Here is a 21,684-nt window from a genome sequence, read left to right as displayed (position 1 = left end):
CAGTGGAGAGCGATAAGTGAAGTGACGGATGCCGGTACCTCCTTGCAGCCGGGGAGCCACTCCAACTGTGTCCCAATGATTCATACGACAATCTAGACTCAAGCCTGCTACCAGTGCGGAGGAGTAAGGGGCTTCTCTGAAAGATCCTGGCTGCCACTCACGCTGAAGAAATTTCTCACATCCCACCGTTTCAGCATTCTTTCTTTGAAATTATGCCTTTTGCCCGGCGCCTTATTAGACAGGCACAGCGTTAGTTAAGAGCTGCGTTCTAGCCAGGCCTGGTGTGGGTTAAAAAGATGAATCAGACATCAGTTCAGAGCCTCTCATTAAGTAACTGAGTTTGATATGGGAGATAAGACTTTTAATAGCAAGAAATGCTGATTTGAGCACCTGCCATGCACCAGACTACCTACCACTTTAAATAATTTGTTTCGACTTCAACAAAGAAAACAATACCAGTAGTGAGGTTAGCCCAAGTACCTTGTGTGTGTAAAGGGGGAAACTTGGGCAGAGAGAAAAGAGGAGGGAGGAATGATGAAATTCACGGAAGGGCTGGCCTTGAGACTGACCTTGGATATTCGGAGGGGGAGAGATCAGGATGTTGAGTAGTGCTGAAGGCATGCTTGTCTGAAAAGAGCAAAGAGAGAAAGAAAATGCAACTCCTCACCCTCTGAAAGGAGTGGCAAAGGAACTGGTATTCCCCTAGAACGGGTAAAACAGGAGAGCAATTCCTCAAGCCCAGGAAAGTAGCTTCAGAAATGAAGAGGAAAAGGGGGTAAGAATGTGCCAGGACACATTGTGGATCAAACATTTAAATACAACGTGACACATACTTTAGGAAACTCACTCAATATCTATTCCAGCCACCCCTCCTTTCCCTTTCTACACTACAGGGGCTAAAAAGCAAAGCATGTAGTCACCAAGCTCCCTGCAAGTGTGGCAGTGAGACAGAGTCCTGCACAATAAAATATAGACTGAAGGCCTAGAAACCTAGAATAAAAGGAGAGTATTGGGAAATCTGTGTCCTTCTCCTTCTGCCTACTTCACTGTTCCAACCGAGATGCAACAGGCATTTTGAGACTATGAGTGGACTGTACTAAGAAAGGTAGAAAAGAAAGACAAAAGGGCATACCCAGGCACCAGTGCAAACCCTGTATTACCTTCCCGTTTTGTGAGGGGAGAATCTTTTTTATGCCATAGTTTTCTGTTTCTGGAGTTTTCTGTTACTTGCAACCAGACACATTCTTAACAATGAATAATGAACACTTGTAATAGATTAGAAGCGAAACAGGAGATGGGAATTGGAAGAGTGACAGATACAGAGGACAGAGAAGCTTTAAATGTTTAAAAGCCTTTGAGATTATGAAAATACCTCCATCCCCCCACCTTGTGGCTTTAATTAATTCCTGAAATTCTGCCTCATGGGCAGCTTTTGAATGAAATAGTGTACATTTTTACTGATTTAAATGGAAAAAGTTGTGTGTTCAATTCCAACCTAAACACCTAGGATTTTTGTTTTATTATTGTTTTTATTTCACAAATAATACTGTAAAAAATAATAGAAATTTTAAAATCCCACACATTATTATCTTACAATCCTCTGTTTTTTTTCCCATGGTCATTTTTATATGCATTCATAATTATGTTTACCATAATAGATATGATTTTGAATTGATTTTTTTCTACTTAAAATAATAGCACTTAATTTTTATCATCTTTGTTAAAATGTTTCTTTTTAATTCACACAATAATTATATGTATATACGTATATATATATATATATATATATATATATATATGTATAGGGTACAGTATGACATTTCAAACATGTACACAATGAGTGATGATCAAAGCTGGGTAATTGGTATATCTATCACCTCAGACATACAGACAATTACATTAAAAATCCTCTCTTCTAGGTATTGTGAAATATTCAATTATTGACAACAATAGTTATCCCACTGTGCTACAGAACACTAGATGTTATTCCTCCTATGCAGCCACCTCTGTATCTTTCTTCATGCCCCTCTCCCCTTACCTTTATCTATATCAAGATCAACTTTTAAACTGTCACAAGTGAGAACTTGCAGTATTTGTCTTTCTGTATCTGGCTTATTTCACTCAACATAATGACCTTCAGTTCCATTCACGTTGCTATAAATGACAGAATTTCATTCTTTTCCCCTGGTACTGGCAATTGAACCCATGGGTACTTTACCATTGAGCTATACCTCTAGACCTTTTTAATTTTTTATTTTTGAGACAGGATCTCATGAAGTTGCTGAGGCCAGCCTTGAACTTGCAACCCTCCTGTCTCAGACCCCTGAATTACTGGGATTACAGGTATGTACTATCACACCTGGCAATATCATTTTTTATACCATTGTGTGTGTGTGTGTATGTGTATGTATGTATGTGTATATGTATGTATGTATGTGTGTGTATATATATATATATATATATATATATATATATATATATATATGCCACTTTTTTATCCATTCATCCATCTGTGGACACCTAGGCTGATTCCTGGCTATTGTGAACAGTGCTGCAGTAAACACATGAATGTAGATGTCTCTGAAACATAACTGATTTCTGGATCACATAGTAGTTCTATTTCTAGTTTGTTTTTTTTTTTTTAATATTTATTTATTTATTTTTAGTTTTCGGCCGACACAACATTTTTGTTTGTATGTGGTGCTGAGGATTGAACCTGGGCCGCACGCATGCCAGGCGAGTGCGCTACCGCTTGAGCCACATCCCCAGCCCTATTTCTAGTTTTTTGAGGAACTGTGATACTGTTCTCCATAATGGCAGTACAAATCTACATTCCCACTAACAGTTGATGAGAGTTCCTCTTTTTCAAATCTCATCAGCACTTGTTATCTTTAGTCCTTTTGATAGTAGCCATTCTAATTAGGGGAAGATGGTATCTCATTTTAGTTTCAATTTGCATTTTCCTTGATGATTAGTGATATTGAGAATTTTTTCATGCACCTGTTGGGACATTTGTTTAACATCTTTCAGGACATGTCTATCAGATAATTCACCCATTTTTAAGTCAGATTATTTGTCTTTTTTGTTTGTTTTTGCTTTTGTGGTGTAGTAGTTTTACTGTTGAGCTGAGTTCCTTATATATTCTGGAAATTAATCCCTTGTTGGATGAATAGCTTGCAAATATTTTCTTTCATTGCATAGTTTGTCTCTTCACTCTGTTGATTGTTGCCTTTGCTGTGAAGATTTTAGTTTGATATAATATCATTTATTGAATTTTGCTTTTCTAGACTGTGCTTTTACAATATTATCCAAAAAATATTTGCCCAGACTGGTGTCCTTTGACATTTCCTGTATATTTTGTTCTAGTTGTTTCATAGTTTTGGGTGTTTCATTTAAGTCTTTGATCCATGGGGCTGGGGATGTGGCTCAAGCGGTAGCGCGCTCGCCTGGCAGGTGTGCGGCCCGGGTTCTATCCTCAGCACCACATACAAACAAAGATGTTGTGTCCGCCGAAAACTAAAAAATAAATGTTAAAAATTCTCTCTCTCTCTCTCTCTCTCTCTCTCTTAAAAAAAAAGTCTTTGATCCATTTTAAGTTGATTTTTTTTAGGTGATGAGAAATAGGGATCTAGTTTCTTTCTTTGACTTGTGGATATCCTATTTCCCCTTACCATTTATTGAAGAAACTTTCACCAATGTATATATTAGCTGCCTTTGTCAAAAAATCAGTTGATTGTAAATATGTGAATTTATTTCCTTCTTCTCTATGCTTTTCTTTTGGTCCATATGATAGTTTTATCCAGTATTGTGATGTTTTGGTTATTCTTGATTGTAGGATGTTTTGTTGTTGCTATTGTTGTTTGGTATCAGCAATCAAACTCAGGGGAACTCGACCACTGAGCCACATCCTTAGCCCTATTTTGTATTTTAGTTAGAGACAGGGTCTCACTGAGTTGCTTAGTACCTCATTTTGCTGAGGCTAGCTTTGAACTCGCATTCCTCCTGCCTCAGCCTCCGGAGCTGTTGGGATTACAGGTGCTTAGTTTGTAGGATATTTTAAGCCAGGTATCATACTACCTCTAGCTTTGTTCTTTTGCTCAGGAGTACCTAAATATTTTTAACAGCAACTAAAAAAGTCAATGCAACAAGGCAAACAAAATTATGTAACCAATAAATTATTTTGCTTAAAATCTGGCTTTTACATAAAATGTAAGGTATAAAAACTGATGGCACTGACCACAAAGACAGATTTAACACAGGTGGGGGTTGGTGGAGAAGAGATGCAAGTGAGTCGTTCTTTAAAAGGTGATTTCCCCCCCTGTACTCTTTATTAATTTTTTAAAACTTCTGAGGGATTTGCTTAAACTAATATAAAGATAACATGCACATGCATATACACATGCCTTGAGGGAAAATTAAAGACTAAACATCCAAATACTTTGAAACATGAGAAAAGTGTACATATACAACAAACTACAAGATATATGAGATGCTGTACACGCTTTTGTTCCAAAGCATGATTACTGACCAGAGATGTAGAACAAATTGGGGAGTATCTTTGCCTAAAACTGTAATGTAAAAATGTCACTTTGTAAAGTGTGTTTGAAAGGCATTGCATTGGATAAAGGAGAAGCAGTGGTGTAAACTTTTGTGACAGATGTTCTCCAAAAATGGCCACAGCAATCAGTGTGACCCACCCCACAATCCTTACTGCAATGTCACTGACACTTCTCCCACTGAGAGGTGGAAGCATTGTTCCCTCCCTTTGTGTCTGGTTGACTGATTAGACAGAATTGAAGCTATGTGATTTTTTGGGGTAGGTCATTAAGAGGAGAAGGCTTCCACTTGACTTGCTCTCCATCACAATGCTGACTCTAGTGACCCAGCCACCATGTTGGGAGGAAGCCCAGGCCATGCAAAGAGCCCAGACAGAGGTTCCAGCCAACAGCCCTAGCTAAATCTCAATTGACAGCATCCATGGCCAGAGATCTGCATAAGGAAGACTTTAGATGATCCCAGGCCCCAGACTTCAAGTCCCTCCCCACACATACACCAAAAGGAACAGAAATAAGCTGACCCTATTGAACTCATTCCATGGAGCAGATTCATGAGTGAAATAAGTATTGTAATTGTTTTAACCATTAAGTTTTGGGGTAAATCATACAGTAGTGGTAAATGGATCATTTTAAGAGCCATAATTGAGAAAAAGTTAACTGAACAGCTGCATGTGAGGAAGGCCTGTAGCCAATTTGTTTTTTGTTTTTTTTCCTTTTTCTGTAATTGTAGAGAACCACCCTGGCTTAGTGCTACAGTGTGTATACAGTTTAAGTGTGTCCCCCAAAGGTTCATATGTTGGAGAGTTGATCTTTAGGATGGTGGTGTTGGGAGTTGGTGTGGACCCCTCTGTGTGGGGGGGGGCGGGGATTAAATCCAGGGGCACTTTACATCTGAAGTACATTCCCAGCCCTTTTTATTTTGAGACAAGGTCTTGCTAAGTTACCCAGGCTGCCCTCAAACTTGGGATCCTCCTGCCTCAGTCTCCCAAGTCTCTTTGATGGCTGGACCCTAAAGCAAGATGGCATGGACCTTAAAGAGGTGGGGCCTAATGGGAGGTCCTTGACTCAACAGTGGGCATGCCCTTGGACAGGATTCAGGTATTTTACATGGGACCCGGGTTAATTCTTCTGGCCCCACCCAGTCTAACCTATGACAAAATGCCACAGACTAGGTAGTTTGTTTCTCACAATCTTGGAGGCTAAAGTCCAAGCTCCAGGTGCCAGATGATTTGACTCCTGTTAAAGACCCTCTTCCTGGTTTGCCTTCTTGCTATGCCTTCACATGGTTCAGAGATGCTCTGTTGTCTCTTCTTAATAAGGGCATCAAATCCATCATCAGAGCTCCAACCTTATTATGCCTTTATCTAAATCTCATTACCTGGGTATGAGACTTCAACATACGAATTGTGGGCAGGGCAGGGACATACATATTCTGTTCATGATATCCTTGGAGGATTTTTTTTTTTTTAGAGAGAGAGAGAATTTTTTAATATTTATTTTTTAGTTTTTGGTGGACACAACATCTTTTATTTTTATGTGGTGCTGAGGATTGAATCTAGCGCCCCGCGCATGCCAGGCGAGCTCACTACCACTTGAGCCACATCCCCAGCCCCAAGATTTTTGACATATTATTCCATAGTACCACACGTACTTCCCCCATGTACTGTCACACCTCCAACTGATGCAGTGACATTGTTTTGTCATTGTCTTCAGGCTAGGAAAAAGAGACAAATGGAGACTGCTCTTCTCACTCTGCTCACAGGCCCCTTGTATTGCTCCCTGCTGGCTGCAGCAAAAATCAGCATCTAAAGCCATCACAAACCAGAACCAGGCATGGTCCACAATGCCTGTAATTTCAGTGATTCTGGAGCCTGAGGCACGAGGATCGAAAGTCTAAGGCCAACCTCAGAAATTTAGCAAGACTCTGTCTCAAGATAAAAAGAATTTGGGATGTAGCTCAGTGATAAAGCACCCGTGGGTTAATTCCCCAGTACCAAAAATAAACAATCTGGCCTGAATAGTTAACACATGGTTGGAAAATGTGTTGCTTTATGTTTATAAAACAAAAGCCCAAATGGTAAATTTAGCATGACTAGAAAATAAATTATTCACATTTTCCTGCATACTCTGGGTAAGACTTATATTTATAGTTCTCATCAGGGAGGCATAGTAACAATCTTTGAGAAAAAGTTATCAACCAGATGATAAACTGTCATGACTAATGACATATCCATCATTGAATAAAGTCTAGGGAAGTATAAAATCAAGAATATCTATACTGCTGCAATAATGAGTTCTAAACAATGTAACTTCCTGTGATGATAAGTATGAAATTAATCAGGAATGGCATATTTTATAATTAAAAAAAAAACTTGAAGGGTTGGTGTCTGGACTTGACAGGAACTGAAAGGAACCATGCCAAAAAAAAAAAAATTGCCCTAGCCCATGCAAACCCTTGGACTGCCCTCACTAGTGTCATCCCCTCTTGCCTATGGCCTTCTTAAACTCCCTCCCCTGAGCCCACCTCTTCCACTGTTAAGGGCACCATTTTCCAGGTAGTCCTAATTGCCAGCTTGGGCTCTCACTGGGTGCTCACTCATGTCCCAGAACACCCAGAAAATACCCTTTCAATAAAAAAGGCCCAATTCACACATACCTTCTGCTTGGGGGCAGTGTACCTGCAGAGGTTGGTTGGCTGGTTTATGGTACTGGAATGGATCCCAAAGATTCACTATGCAATCCTTCTACCACTGGGCTATATCTCCAGCTCTTTTTATTTTTTATTTTGAGACAGAATCCTGCTATGTTGCCCAGGCTGGCCTCAAACTTGCAATCTTCCCATCTTGGCTTCTTTAGTCTCTGGTATTACAGACTTTTACCATGCCTGGCTGCAGTTTTATTTAGTTGTTGTTGATATTGTTGTTGTTGTTATTACTACTACTAGTAGTAGTAGTACTAGGGATTAAACCCAGGGCACTCTACCACTGAGTTACATCCTAAATTTTAATTTTGAGATCTTTAATATCCCCCCAAAATCTCATATGTTAGGCAATCCAGGAATGTTCAGAGGTGAGATGATTAGATTATGAGAATGTAACTTTATTAGTGGATTAATCCATTTGATGGATTAGTAATTTGAATGGATTGCTGAGTGCTAAGTGTAGGCAAGTAGAGCATGACTGAAGGAAGTAGGTCACTGGGTGTGTACCCTTGAACTATATCTTTCCTCCTCATTTCTCTCTCTGCCCCCTGACTGCCATGAACTAAGCAGCTTTCCTGTACCACGCCCTCCTACTTTACCTCAGGCTCAGAGCCATGGGGCCAGATGATCATGGTCTGAAACCTCTGAAACCATGAACCTAAATTAACTTTTCATCTTCTAAGTTGTTCTTGTCAGGTATGTTGTTTACAGTGAGGAAAAGATGACTAGCACAGGGTTTTGATAAGTTGCTGAGGCTGACCTTAAGCTGAGGCTGACCTTAAGAAGTTGCCTCAGCTTCTAGAGTAGCTGGGATTACAGGTGTGTGGCACCACATGTGACAATAATTCTTAATATTAACTACATGTTGAAATGATATTTTTGATATAGTGGGCTAACTAAAATACATTACTAAAAATTTATTTCCTCTGCTTCTTTTCATTTCTTTAATGTAGTTACCATGGAAAACAATGTGTGTTTTTTTTGTTTATTTGTTTGTTTTGTGGTACTGAGGCTCATATTGGTTCTTTTGGACAACATAGTTCTAGACTATAACAGTTCTTAAGAACCCTCATCTGCTTTGTTCAGAGCTGTATGCCCCACTGATGCCCACTGTGCATCAGAGCCTGATGCATACTGACTAATCTATTAATACCTGATGTGTGAATCAATAGAACTTATCTGCATACATGTGACCATCTTGTGGGCAGAAACTTACTTGTTCATCACCATATCTCTATTCCCTGCACCATGACTAAAACCTATATCTTTGGATGGACAAATGAGCCTTCAGTCTAGCTCTCCATCTTCCTGTCTTGATTCTGTCATGTCATCTCCCACCAGCTGCTTCTCATAGGTTTCTGGTACCCAGCAGTAACGCCCAGGCAGGATCATGACTTTTCTTGACGTTAATTCTGATTCTTGGGCCACCTCAGTAATACCCTTCTCAGATTTCCTCCAGTTCTAAAGACCTGGGATCACTCCTGCTTCAGACAACAGTTGTTAGAAGGACACTTGATATTTGGGTGTTGGCTATTGTCCCTATACATGTCAGGGTCACAAGTTCAATCTGCAGGACCTCTAGATGGAGAATCTTTTAGGAAGACAGGATAACAGGCAATAATTTGAAGCCAATGGATGGACTAGTAAAATATCCAATTTCCAGTTTCCCAGTACAAAGAAGCTTCTGAAGCCTGCTATACTCATGCTTTTTATGAAATCAGGCTGCAACAGTTTTCACTACTTCATATACCAGGAAATGGAAAACTGGTATTAGGTGTGAGGCAGGTCCCTTCATTTCCCTGTCTGGACTTCCTTATTTGTAAAATGGAGGATAATTAAATCTACCCCACTATGGTATGAAGATTAAATGAGGTAATTATATATGTGGGCTTAATACAGTGCATGGCATTTAATAAAAGTTCAACCAGTGATAGTGATGATTAACACCAGCCCCACTGGGATATATGCTCATCAGATAAAAATAGCTGACATTTATTGAGGCATGAAGCAGGCACCTTATCATGCATTTAACATGCATCATCTGATTTAATCCTTGCTATTTGGAGTAAGTGCTACTCTGTGGTCAAATTACAGAGCCAGATACTGAGGTTCAGGGAGGCAAAAGAACGTACTTCAGGCCTCACAGCAATTAAGTGGCCATACCAGGTTCTTATGATTTCATTAGGTGGTTTCCCAATGCTGGCCAAGTAGGGCATTCTGGTGACATGGCATTTGTAGCCCTGGAGGCCAAAGGACCTACAAAAACTACTCCTGTTCCATGTTGTCCAGGCTGCCACTGGCCTCATTCCCATCCCTGAGTGCTGATAGGACTTTCCAGCTGTCAGGCACTGTGCTGGCGTTTCTGTTGGCTGTAATGAGTGTCAATGTGCTCTCTCTAGTATTGGGCACAGTGGTGGTAAACATCAAGATTTCTCATTAAAAAAAAAAAAAGACAGGAATTCAGAGAAGACTGAACCTGAGCTTTGTGGAAGTCTGAGTGCTGCCCACAGCCAGATCTTGTGGAGTACGAATGTGGTTTGGAAGTTGGAGTATTTTCCACCTGTAAGACTTCTAGAAACAGTTCTCTCACCTGAAACAGGAGCTCAATGCTCCGAACTCCTGGGTGCAGACCCTCTATGTCTTCCTGTTTCTGTTCCTGTAAACAGTTAGGTTCATGACCTATGTGAAGCTCCCCCACAAGGAATCTTGGTTATCACTGTTGTTGGTTTAGGTTTTATTTATGTATGTATGTATGTATGTTATTTTTGGTACCAGGGATTGAATCGAGAGGTGATTTACCACTGAGCTATATCCCCAACCCTTTTTTATTTTTTGAGACAGGGTCTCACTAAGTTGCTTTAGGCCCTTCTCAATTGCTGAGGTTGGCCTCGAACTTGTGATCTTCCTGCCTCGGCCTCCCAAGTTGCTGGGCTTTCAGGCATGTGCCACCATTCCCAGCTACTGCTATTGGTTTTGAACTAAGGTCATGGGTTAGATCTATCAATGGCTGCCCTCGGGTGACTGTGCTTTACCAATTACTGAACTTATGATCGTGGGCAAGGGGCAAGCAGAGTCAAGAGGGGGAACCTGGCCCTGAGTGCAGTGCTGACTTGTTGATCTTGGTCTCATCTGGCTGTCAACTTCACCTCAAGCCGACAGATGGTCAAAAACAGGAGGAGCACTGCAATGGCCTCAGACACCTCCTGCCTCCCCAGGTCACTGGGCCTGGTAGAGAGAGCTCTCTAGCACCCCCAGTTGTTTTAGTCAGTTTGGTCACTGCTGCAACCAAAAGACCCAATGAGAACAATTTAGGAGGAGGAAAAGTTTATTTGGGGGCTCACAGTTTACAAGGTCTCAGTCCATAGATGGCTGACTCCGTTCCTCAGAGTCCAAGACAAGGCAGGATATCATGGAAGAAGAGTGTGGTGTAGGAAAGTAGCTGGAAACATGGTACCAGGAAGCAGAGAGAGACTCCACTCACCAGGTACAAAATATATACCTCAAAGGCAAGCCTCTATAACCTACATGTCCAGCCACACCTACTTTCCACAGTTACCACCCAGTTAATCAGTGGGTTAATGCATTGATTGGGTTAAGGCTCTGATAACCCAATCATTTCATCTCTAAACCACTCACATTGTTTCACACATGAGTTTTTTGGGGACACCTAATATCTACACCATAGTCAGTGTATGCTCTGATAGTTTGTAGCTTACATAGGCTGCAGTCAATGCTCAGGGGCGAGAGCCCTCACTCAAATCACTCCTCCCAGACAAGGCCTTCCTGTCTCCTCAGTGCAAAAGGTCACTCCGCCAACTTAACCAAATACTTCTATCTTGTTTCCCTATGATTTTTTCCCTTAGTACTTCTTTAATATACTACATATTTTAGTACCTTATTTTATGATATGTCGCTGTTCTCCAAAATGTAAGTACTATGAAAACAGGGACTTGCTCTTTTGATTGTGTTGTGTATCAGTTCCTAGAATTTTACCTGCACATAATTGACACTTGATATGAATGAATGGAAGGACAGAGTCAATCTGGGTGGAGGTGTAGCTAAGGAAGTGACAGCTGAGTGGCTTTCTGAAGTGGGAAATGACACTCAGGTGCATAGCAGGAAAAGAACATTTTGAGGACCTGTAAGTAGTAGAGGTTGGGGCTAGGATTCTTGTGGGGAGGGCTGTGTGAGGTGAGAGTGCACAGGCAGACTACAAAAAGTGAGGAGACCTGGCCTGTGATCTATGGAGTCATTAGGATGCAAAAAGAGAAGGCAGTCTGTGAACCCTTCACAAATCAGTTTCCTTCCTAAGAAGGAAATTTTGGCAACTGTGGGCCAAGCCACCTAAATGATCATGTCCCAGACCCCTGAGGCTCCCCATCGCCCTACTCCTCTCCACCAGTCAGAGCAATCTCATCTCTTCCTTTCCTTCCCAGTGCTCCATCACTGTCCTCTCCTGTGGAGCAGAGGCTAAGCAGGGCATCAGAGACCCCAGGATCGGGAGTCAGGAAAACTATGATGAGAGAGGCACAGAGACACGAAAGGGGAGGGAAGTAGAACCTGCTCTCAGTTGCTGAAGGGGGCTACTCAGCCATGAGGGAATAGTCAGTCTGTTAAGGAAAGAGGGGGCTACCAACATCAAGGAACCAACAGTAAAACATCACTAAAACTAGTCAGTGGACTCAGAAATGTGGGGGTGGGGGACACTTTGGCCACATTGGGAAAAATGTGTTCATTTCTCACTAAAGGACAAGGACCATGGTAGCTCGAAATTGATCATAAGGGATTGGGGCAGGGTGGGAGGATCTTTCAGATAGCAAAAGGGAGATGACAAATGGTCCTTGGGTAAGAATTATGGTGGAGGGCAACACAGAGATATAGACCTCTGCCAGAAATGGCTGACAGAACCTATAATCCAGCAACTTGGGAGGCTGAGGCAGAAGGATCACAAATTTGAGGCCAGCTTCAGCAACTTAATGGGATGTCTCAAAAAAAAAAAAAAAAAGACTCAAGGTGTAGGTCAGTGGTGAAGTGCCCCTGGGTTCAATACTTAGTACAAAAAAAGAAGTGATTGGCAGAGTGCTCTTCAGTCCTAAGAATGCGCCTGCTGGCCTTGAGGTGTCTGAGGGCTTGGTTTCCCCTCAGCCCGTCACAGTGAGTTCAGTTTCAATTGAAGAAATAAACCAATGGACTCTCCCCTCTCTGTCATGCCTTTGGGAGTGTTCCTTTGTATGGACCTCACCTGAAAAGTGAAGACAGATCATGTGCTCACAGGTGGTTATACACACACATGCTGAGCACATTGTTGCTACTGAACATAATCCCCAAAGAGCAAATAGACCTGGTGATAAATAGAAATCCCAACACCGGCATTTGCCTACTATGCTTCCAGAGTCCTCCCAGGGACTCTGTGTACTCTACTCCCACCTCTGCTCAAAACCATCCCCCTAAGTTCACTCCAGATCCTGGTGTACTTTCATCACCTAGGGCTCAGAGCACTACTGCCTTCCTCCAGATCTTTGGCCCTGCCTTTTCGCTATGTCCACCTCACTATCATCTTCCCTCCCAAATCCCTGACCCCTCTGGGCACAGTGGCACACACCCATAATCGTAGTGACTCAGGAGGCTGAGACAAGGGGGTTGCAAATTTGAGGCCAGCCTTAGCAATTTAGCAAGGCCCCAGTACCAAAGGAAAAAAATTGTTAAAAATAATTTGTCAATCAACTATTTTCTTCAACTTTTTTTCTTTTTTTTAATGGTACTGGGAATTGAACCTGGAGTTGTTTTAACAGAGACACATCCCCAGTCCTTTTAATTTAAAAAAAAAAAAATTGTAGTTGTAGATGGACAGAATGCCTTTTTTTGTTTTATTTATTTATTTTTATGTGGTGCTAAGGATAGAACCCAGTGTCTTGCACATGTTAGACATGCACTCTGCCACTGAGCTACAGCCCCAGCCCTTAATTTTTATTTTGAGACAGGGTCTTATTAAGATTGCTAAGGCTGACCTCAAACTTGGGATCCTCCTACCTTGATCTTTAGAGGTGCTAGGATTATAGGCCTACACCCCTTCCCTCAGCCAACTCAATTCTAACTTCTACATGTGAGCTCCTAAAAGCACACAGGATTATTCAATCTCTCGGCCAAATCCTACAACCCATCTCATAGTCCCCTGGGCAAACCTTGGGAGTGTGCCAAGGGGTAATTCTCAATGAGTGAAACCAGAAGATCTGCTCCTGTGACCCACCTTCTCTAAACTCAGTCTGGCTGGTGCACAGAGCTATTAGCAAACAAATAAATGAAAAGCAAAGAACAAGCAGCAGGGCATATTTAAAAATTTATTGAGGTAAAAGGACAAGGACACAGCATAGAAAACGTCATTAGCATTTTTTTAGATCTAAACAGTTAAAACAGGAATAGGAAAGAAGACACAGAAGCTGGCCACACATGAGATGGAGACCAGTCTTCCCGTCCCGGGATCCGTGGCACTGCTGAGGAGAGGCAGAGCCAGCTGAAGGGTTTCCACCTATGAACCCCAAGTCCCCAGAATCCAGGGCTTTCCTTGCCCTGATCGTACAGAGTAAAAGTTTCCACGTTGTGCTGAGGCAACAGTGGCAAGGTCTGGCAATGTGTCACATGGCAACATCACACTTCACTTTCTGCTGTGCCAGTGTCCACAATCAACACCACAGACCAAGAGAAAGTTAGTCCAGCCCAGCGGCTTGGAACTTCTATCTCAATCTCAGAAACACAGGTTGACTTGGCTTCTTGACAATAAATCACCATAAAGAGAGCTGGCACCCCATGTTACCATCCTGAGAGGGTCAGTGCCTCCATCCCTCGGGCCTTCCTTCCACAATCTCCAGATCCAAGGAAACATCCCTAGAGTGAGGAAAGGGCCACAGAAAGGGGAGGTTAATGAAGTGCTTTTTCTTTTTTTGTTTTCTTTTGGTGGTGGATAGAGATGGAACCCAGGATCTCACATATACTAGGCAAATGCTCTACACTAGCTACATCCTTATCCCTACCCCAAGTGTTTGGTCTCCAATGGCTAAAATGGTTACCCCATTTTTCTTTATGCTGACATCAATGAGAATGTACCCAATCCATTAGATATGAGCTGCCAGGTTTTTTTCACGCCAAATGAAAAAGGAACCTCAATACTAGAGAACAATCAAAAAGTCTATCCCTCCCTGCTATCACTACTGGCCTATACATCTGTCTCCTCGGTGGAACAGGAGCTTTTGCTCACCTCAACCTCTAAGTCTTCCTCATGCTGCTCCCTACTCCCTGGGGTATGTTCCTACTGCCCAGCACACTGTCTGCCTAGCCTTACACTTACAAAAGACTGCTTCTCTTTGAAAATTCTGTGGCCACAAACACGTATCATTTAGTATTACACTTATTCATTATACATCATTCATCCTGGTTCCTTTGAACACCTAAAGTATCTAAACCTTGATGCAGATGTAGTTTGGACTCTGATTACAGGAGGCTAAGCCATAATGTCTCCCATCACTGACTCTCATTCAGCGGCCCCCAGCATCCCTGAGATCAGAATATGTTGGCAGGAAAGAAGCGAGAGTGTGTGAAAGCACCAGCATTTGAGAGGGACAGACTGGACCCTCCAAACACGGGAAATGGCTTTCAGCAATTCCTCTCCCTGCAATATGGATGATCAGAGCACAGGCAGCCCGTGATCACTTTTGAATGCAGGTACACACACAGGCAGAGACAGGTCCAGGAAGAGAAGCAGATGCCAGTAGCCTATGGCATAGTACAGGGAAAATTCATGAAAACAGCCCAGCCAGCCATGCACAGGAACCAACCATGACCCTCCTTTTCTAGAGAAACCCCATACAAACTCCTTGCCCAGGAGAATCAAAGAGAAGTCACTTTGGACATAAACAGTGGAAAAATGTTAGGGTTGTAATGGTAAGAATCATGGGGTTTCAAGTACAACAAAAGTCAACTCTGTCACCACTTCATTTTTTCAAATAAAAAAAATTAGGTTCTGTTTGATGCAGAGATGCATGCCTGTAATCCTAGCAATTTGGAAGGCTGGGGCAAGGAGGATCCTAAGTTCAAGGCCAGCCTTAGCAACTTAGTAAGTCTCTATCTCAAAATTAAAAAGGGATGGAGGTATAGCACAGTGGTACAGTGCCTGAGACAGCGGCAGAAGGGATTCTCATGCCACCCATTTATCATTACAGTATGCTATTGCTGGTTCCCAGGTAGAGAGGGCAGATGTCCCAGAGACCTCTCATTCCACACGTGGGACCTTGGAGGCTTTCCCCTGCAGCAGCCACTGAAGGTATGTGAAGGGTCAGGTGTGATCTAGAATTGGTTGGTTGGGTGGTAGATTTGGGGACCCATGGTACCACCTTTATCTCACCTCTCAGCTCCCCTACATCATCACCCAGAGCCCCTGGGAACAGGGCTGTATCCGATACAAGAGACCAGAAAATGGACCAGAAATCTTACCTCAAGATTCCTGGGGTGTAGAATGTTCCTGACAATGACAACTCCCATGGTGCCTCTGTACACAGTGGACTCATCTGCAAGAGATAAGGAGCACTGATGGGCACCCAGGTGTCATTGCTCACAGTAGGGCATGGTAAGCACCAAGAAATGGTTTGGCACAGTAGCTACCAGACACTAAGCATCCTAAAAATGTTGGCAAGCACACCATTTCTTCACAAATAAGAGTTAACTCTAAAGAGGGAGGCAGTAGATGGTCAAAGGCAAGGCAATCAATACTTACTATGTAACCAGCAACAGGCTGAAATGAATGCCAAAGCAGGTTTGTGGGAGTGTGCTGGGCTGCCTGGCAGTGACTCTACTGACTGCTGAAAGGAACTTCAACAACACCCATAGACTGTTCCCAAAAGAAGGGGCAGGAAATGAAAGCCCCAATAGCAGTAGTAACACACACACTGCAGCTGCCAATGCCCTGGAGTCCAAGGTATGAGCAAAACTGAGAAGGAGTGTGGGAAAGCTGCCAGAAGCAGAAGGCCAGGGTAAGACCTTCCAAATACAGGACAGTTCTTTCCACATTTCCTCTGCCTGCACTACCAAAGACCATGACATGAACACCCCATGATCACTTACGAATGCAGGGGCAGAAAAGGACTGAAGGCTTGCTATAAAAGGAGACTAAGGCAGAAGCCAGGAGCAGCCAGCCCAGCTGAGCACAAGGACCCAGCAATTGTTTCTAATACTACAAAAATTCCTTCATCATGACCCAGATAGGTAAGGCAAAGGGAAGACACCTCTAAAGAAAACCGATGGAGTTCTTAGGTTGTGAAAGACAGGGACTTGTGCTCCTCGAACAACTGGCTCACTGTATTCCTGCTTTCTGGGGAACTAAACTGAAGATAAGAGAAGGTCCCAAAGATAGGAGGCGGAAGTGAAGCAACTGAGATGTGGGTACAGATTAGCATGATACCAAAACCCTTCCTGCTGTTCATGTAAATGTTCTGCTGCCAATACACCAAAGAAGGGATCCCTGAAGATTCTGAACCCAAGCAGGCAGAGCAACAACCAGATGCATATCAAAAACCCCAGGAAGGATAAAACTGGGAGCCAGCAAGAATCCACTTTCATCTCACTTCCATCTGTTTCCCAGAATATGTGATGCCTGGGGAACCAAAGCCCCAGACCTCCAGGGGACAGACCTCATCTTTGGAGCACTCTCATCCAGCTGTTTTCTGGCAGGATGGAGACACTTCTCACAGGCCCCTCTACACTAAGGTACCACCTTTCCAATAAACAAGAAGTACCAGATGAGTCACCTAAATGTCACCTAGTCAAACTCATCCTTGTAAGCATATGGAGAGCTTCTAGCACAGTAACTAGCTGTTTAACAAATGTGGGCTGTTGTACTAATCTATGAACTACATCATTTCCTCATGGACAAGGAAAGAAGTTGACAATTCCACAGGGGCAAATAATCATCTTCCATAGAGAACTTTTCAGATCATTTTTGTGCAAACTCTGATAACACTGTAGAGGTTCTAGAAGGTTCCCTCATCACCTGGGACCCATCTTCTGCCAAAGAGACTCAAATGGATAAATTCTTGCTGACTGTCTAAGTGTCAAGCTCAAATAACCCTAAGCACTATGCAGTTATCTCTTCCAACATAAGCTTCACCTGCCCCATCAAAAGAGTCCACAGGAAAAGCTGGATATGGTGCCATATGCCAGTAATTCCTGATGACTTGGGAGGCTTAGGCAGGAGGATGTCAAGTTTAAGGCAAGTCTGGACAACTTTGCAAGACCATGTCTCAAAATAAAAAATGAAAAGAGCCTGGTATATAGCTCAGTGTACAAGACCCTGGGTTTAATGCACAGTATTGAAAAAAAGTTCATGGGAAGACCAACTTCTGGTCAAAACGCCTAAATTATTCATTCACTCATCCACCCAATTACTGTGCATCTACATGTAGCCAGACATAAAGGCTCAAAAGCAAAACAAAAGCAGTCAAACCCTTCGCCCCCCAGAGCTTTGGCGGCTTCCCTACTTTACAGAAAGTAAAGCTCAGGAAAATGAGGAAACTTAGCCAGGATCTACCCAGGTCTTTCTGGTCCCCAAACTCAGCCATGTACCCCACCCCAATACCTACACAGGTATCTGCACACAGGCTTTGCCACACCGTTTTCAGAACGTGGTAGAGCTCCATCACCTTCCCCTCTACTGGTGTCCACAAAAGGCAATATAGGAGGCACCCCCCATTTCCAGGTGCTCATGAGTAGCAACACTTACCCAGGGACATCCTCCCCCTGGACACTGGGCGCCCACCGGGGAGTGCGGAGAGAAGGGGACACTGGGTATTGCAGAACCAGTGAAAACGTCCAAGGAAGAGCTGTCATCTGTCTGCAAGAGAGGCGCACAGCAGCGAGGCCTAGGCAGAAAAAAGCACGGGGAAAGGGCTTTCAGTGCGAAGCAGGGACGCGAGTCCAGACGCTGCCCCACTGGGCCCTTAGAGTGTCCTTAACTTAAACTTCAACCAACCAGTCTTCAAAATGGGTTTTAGCTCTTGCTTTCAAAAGTTGTCGAGGGGAACGTTCATCGTTCCTACGACGTGACACAAAGATTGACCCTATGAGACGACGGACCAGAGGCTTCGGGTCTTTGAATGCCATGAGTTGGAGAACCGGGTGTGAAAAACCCCGGGGCAGGCTGGGGATGTGGCTCAAGCGGTAGCGCGCTCGCCTGGCATGCGCGGGGCGCTGGGTTCGATCCTCAACACCACATAAAAATAAAATAAAGATGTTGTGACCACCGAAACCTAAAAAGTAAATATTAAAAAAAAAAAAAAAAAAAAAAAAAAAACCCGAGGCTCTGCGCGCCTTCCGCCCGGCTCCGGGCCCACCCGCGCGCCACTGGCCGGGCGCAGACCGACACCGAGCGCGCCTCTGACGTCGGCTCAGAGTCGGTCAGCTTGGGGCGGCCGAGGGAGCCTGCTGCCCACCGAGGGCCTCTTCCCGGGAGGCCCCCCGCCCTGCGCGCAGGATGGACCCCCTGCTTAGCGCTGACCCCGGCGGCTGCTCCGCCCCTCGGGCCTCGGTTTCCCGGGGTTGACAGGGACTCCTGGAGGCCACCTGGGGTCCTCGCACAGATGACGCCTGGAGCGCGCACCCTCAGGGACTCACTCGGAGCGACCGAAGGGAATGCACCCAGGTGCAGAAAAGTGCTGAGAAGCATCCCGCAGCAGTTACGCGACGCTCTCTACGCCCCGCAGTGCCGGCGGAACTGCGGCTGCGCGCGCGAGGGCAGCCTAGAGCGGCGGCTGAGCGAGTGGCCCTGCAGCGCCCCTGGCTGAGCGGAGCTGAGATTCAATAAGCCACTAAGACACTCATTCAAGCTTCCTTGCAACCAATCATTATTCCATTATTGCACTCACCGACCACGCATCTGCATATGCAGAAAATATTTATGGAACATCAGCTTCCTTATCCATCCAATTATTCATTTATACCATTTAGCCACCCATCCTCCCATCCACTTAAATAACTATACATATCTATGCATCCATCTATACATTCATTCATCTTTTCATCAATCAACTGATCTTGACTTACATTCATCCAGAAAATTTACTGAACAACTACTTTTTATCAAGGACTGGACTAAGCATTGAAAATGAAACGAAGAAGACAGACTTTTTTTTTGGTTATATCCTAATAGGAATAATAAACAAGTTAGAAAATACAATAATTAAAAATCATAATGAGTGCCACAAAGGAAATGGGTAGAATGGTATAATATAATATCAGTGGTGACTTATTTAGCCTAGTGAACAGGAGGGCTTCTCTGAAGAAAGAATATTTAATCTAAAGTCTAGTGGAAAAGTAAGAACTAATCATGAAATGATAAGTAACTTCTATTTAGGAATGTACGAATGTGAAACTATTAAAGATGTAAAGATCATAGAAGTAGATGAACACTTCTTCTCTAGTGTATCTTTTGGTATAGTGCCTCCTGTCAATGCTATTAAAGAATATTAATATAATGTCAATCAATGACTAATATTTTTGAGCACAAGTATTTCAGGAATTTTAATTCATTTAATCAGCATACCACTAAGATCACTAAGACACTCATTCAAGCTTCCTTGCAACCAATCATTATTCCTTCTGTCCATTATTGCACTCACCGACCACGCATGGAACATTTGTTATGGACAAATGCTCCCCAAATTCATATGTTGAAGCTCTATACCCTAATATGATGGTATTAGGTGGTGAGATCTTTGGAAGGTGTTTAGGTTTAATCAGGTCATGCGGGTGGAGCCCTCATAAATAGGGTTAGTGTCCTTAGAAGAGGCTCTGAAGAGCTTGTTTCCCTCTTCGGTCATTTGAGAACACAGTGAGAAGACAGCCATCACTCTATAAACCAGGAAGTGGGCCCCCACAGGTCAGAATCTACTGTGCCTCCATCGCAGATTCCCAGCTTTCAGAATTTGGGGGAAATAAATTGTTATTGTCTATAAGCCACCCACTTTGTAGTATTTTGTTATAGCAGCCTAAAATGGGCAAAGATATCCATCCTACCTGGTGAACATTATTATTATTATTTGGTTGTTTTTGTTTTTATTGTTTGTCATTATTTATTTAAACTTTGGATTTTCATTTCCCAGAAAAGTGGAAGAAAGAGAGGTTTGATCCCATGGGAAGAGTTTTTGGGACTCACCCCTAAAAGTCTTTTCCTTTAAGGTCCTTTAGAGATCCTCCACTGCTTGTGTTCTACTGCAGGTTTGACAGCTGTCCAGGAGAAAAACTTCCAATTCTCCAATCCAGTCAAATATTATGTCTTGCCACCATCGTTTGAAGAAAGAAGACAGACAAATGTCCTTGAACCTGACTTCAACGTCTTCAATAATATTTGGGATGGGCACTCTGGCATTTTCAAAATGGAGTTTCCCAAGTTTCAGGTTTCGGTGAAGTAACTCCTCCAAAGCCCCTTCTGCTATTCATGCTGGGATTTTTTTTTTCTTTCTTTCTTTCTTTTACCAAATTGCCAGAGTCAGCAACCTCAGGCTGTGCAAAGACAATAAACATACTTTACAGTCCTCCACTACCAGCATAGACCTTCTCGACCCTGTCCAGGAAGAGCTCTCGGGCACAAGTTCGCCTACAGCACAGCAGCCCTGTCGCCTGGAGTCAACAACACACGATCGCGCCATCTGCTGTGAACGTCCAACGCCTGCAGCCGCTCTCGCGGAGCGTGCAGGCTACAGAGGAATGTCGCCACCCACCAGGCGCCGCGAGGACGTCGCCGGCCAGCCCCTCTGGTGATGCCACCATCCGGCACCCGAACATTATTATTATCATCCCATTTGCCAATGAGAAAATAAAAGCTCAGAAAGATTGATTAACTACTCCAAGGTCATGAAGTTAGTGTGTCCAGAACCATACATGGTCTAAGAGTTAATTCTACTTGCAAGCCGACATGTTAGCCTGTTTCTGTTTTATAGATACTGGCAGTGAACAGGAAATTCCAAAGTCAAAGTCTAAGGACTTTATTATTCATAGCAAAAGCAGAAGACAGAGCTTGATGTTCGCATCAGTTCCTCTTGCCTTACAAGTCCTATGGCGCAGCTGAGTGCCCATGATGGGTGCATGCATACACAGGCTGTTAGATGAGGACCACTGAGCTTTGGGGGATTCACTCTTGTTATAGGGAACAGAAGTAAGCCTGGTTTTAGTCTGCAAGGTGCATTTACCTTATCTTACAAGGTTGCACATTGCAAAACACAACCTTAAGAAACACAACCAGATAAACTCTAGTCATGGCTTTGCATTCAGGGCATGGCCAGCAAGGATATGCAGAGATGCTCGGGGCCTACAGCAGGTTGTCTCTCCTAAAAGTAGGTGTCAGAGTCAAAAACCAAACCCATAACATAATCCAAGAGCAATTTAATA

General features: G+C 43.3%; 1 long non-coding RNA gene and 2 other non-coding genes across 4 annotated transcripts; 1 reads left to right on the top strand and 2 right to left on the bottom strand.

The window, feature by feature from the left end:
* Positions 1–25: 25 nt before the first annotated feature.
* On the top strand, positions 26–20,599 carry LOC117794816 (uncharacterized). 2 transcript variants are annotated; one of them, XR_011706765.1, is made up of 4 exons: positions 26–123; positions 2,267–2,343; positions 15,471–15,571; positions 20,515–20,599. It is a non-coding gene; the product is annotated as an uncharacterized lncRNA (long non-coding RNA). The 2 variants fall into 2 exon arrangements; XR_004618689.2 differs by having other exon boundaries at positions 26–466.
* On the bottom strand, positions 14,843–14,975 carry LOC114100612 (small nucleolar RNA SNORA71). The gene has a single exon (XR_003584107.1). It is a non-coding gene; the product is annotated as a small nucleolar RNA SNORA71 (small nucleolar RNA).
* Positions 16,246–16,378, bottom strand: LOC114100614 (small nucleolar RNA SNORA71). Its single transcript, XR_003584109.2, has one exon. It is a non-coding gene; the product is annotated as a small nucleolar RNA SNORA71 (small nucleolar RNA).
* Positions 20,600–21,684: the final 1,085 nt, after the last annotated feature.

This window comes from Marmota flaviventris, chromosome 2 (assembly GCF_047511675.1).
Source record: "Marmota flaviventris isolate mMarFla1 chromosome 2, mMarFla1.hap1, whole genome shotgun sequence".
Lineage (NCBI taxonomy): Eukaryota > Metazoa > Chordata > Mammalia > Rodentia > Sciuridae > Marmota > Marmota flaviventris.
The sequence above is the reverse complement of the archived record's forward strand: the minus strand, read 5'-3'. Positions and strand labels throughout refer to the sequence as shown.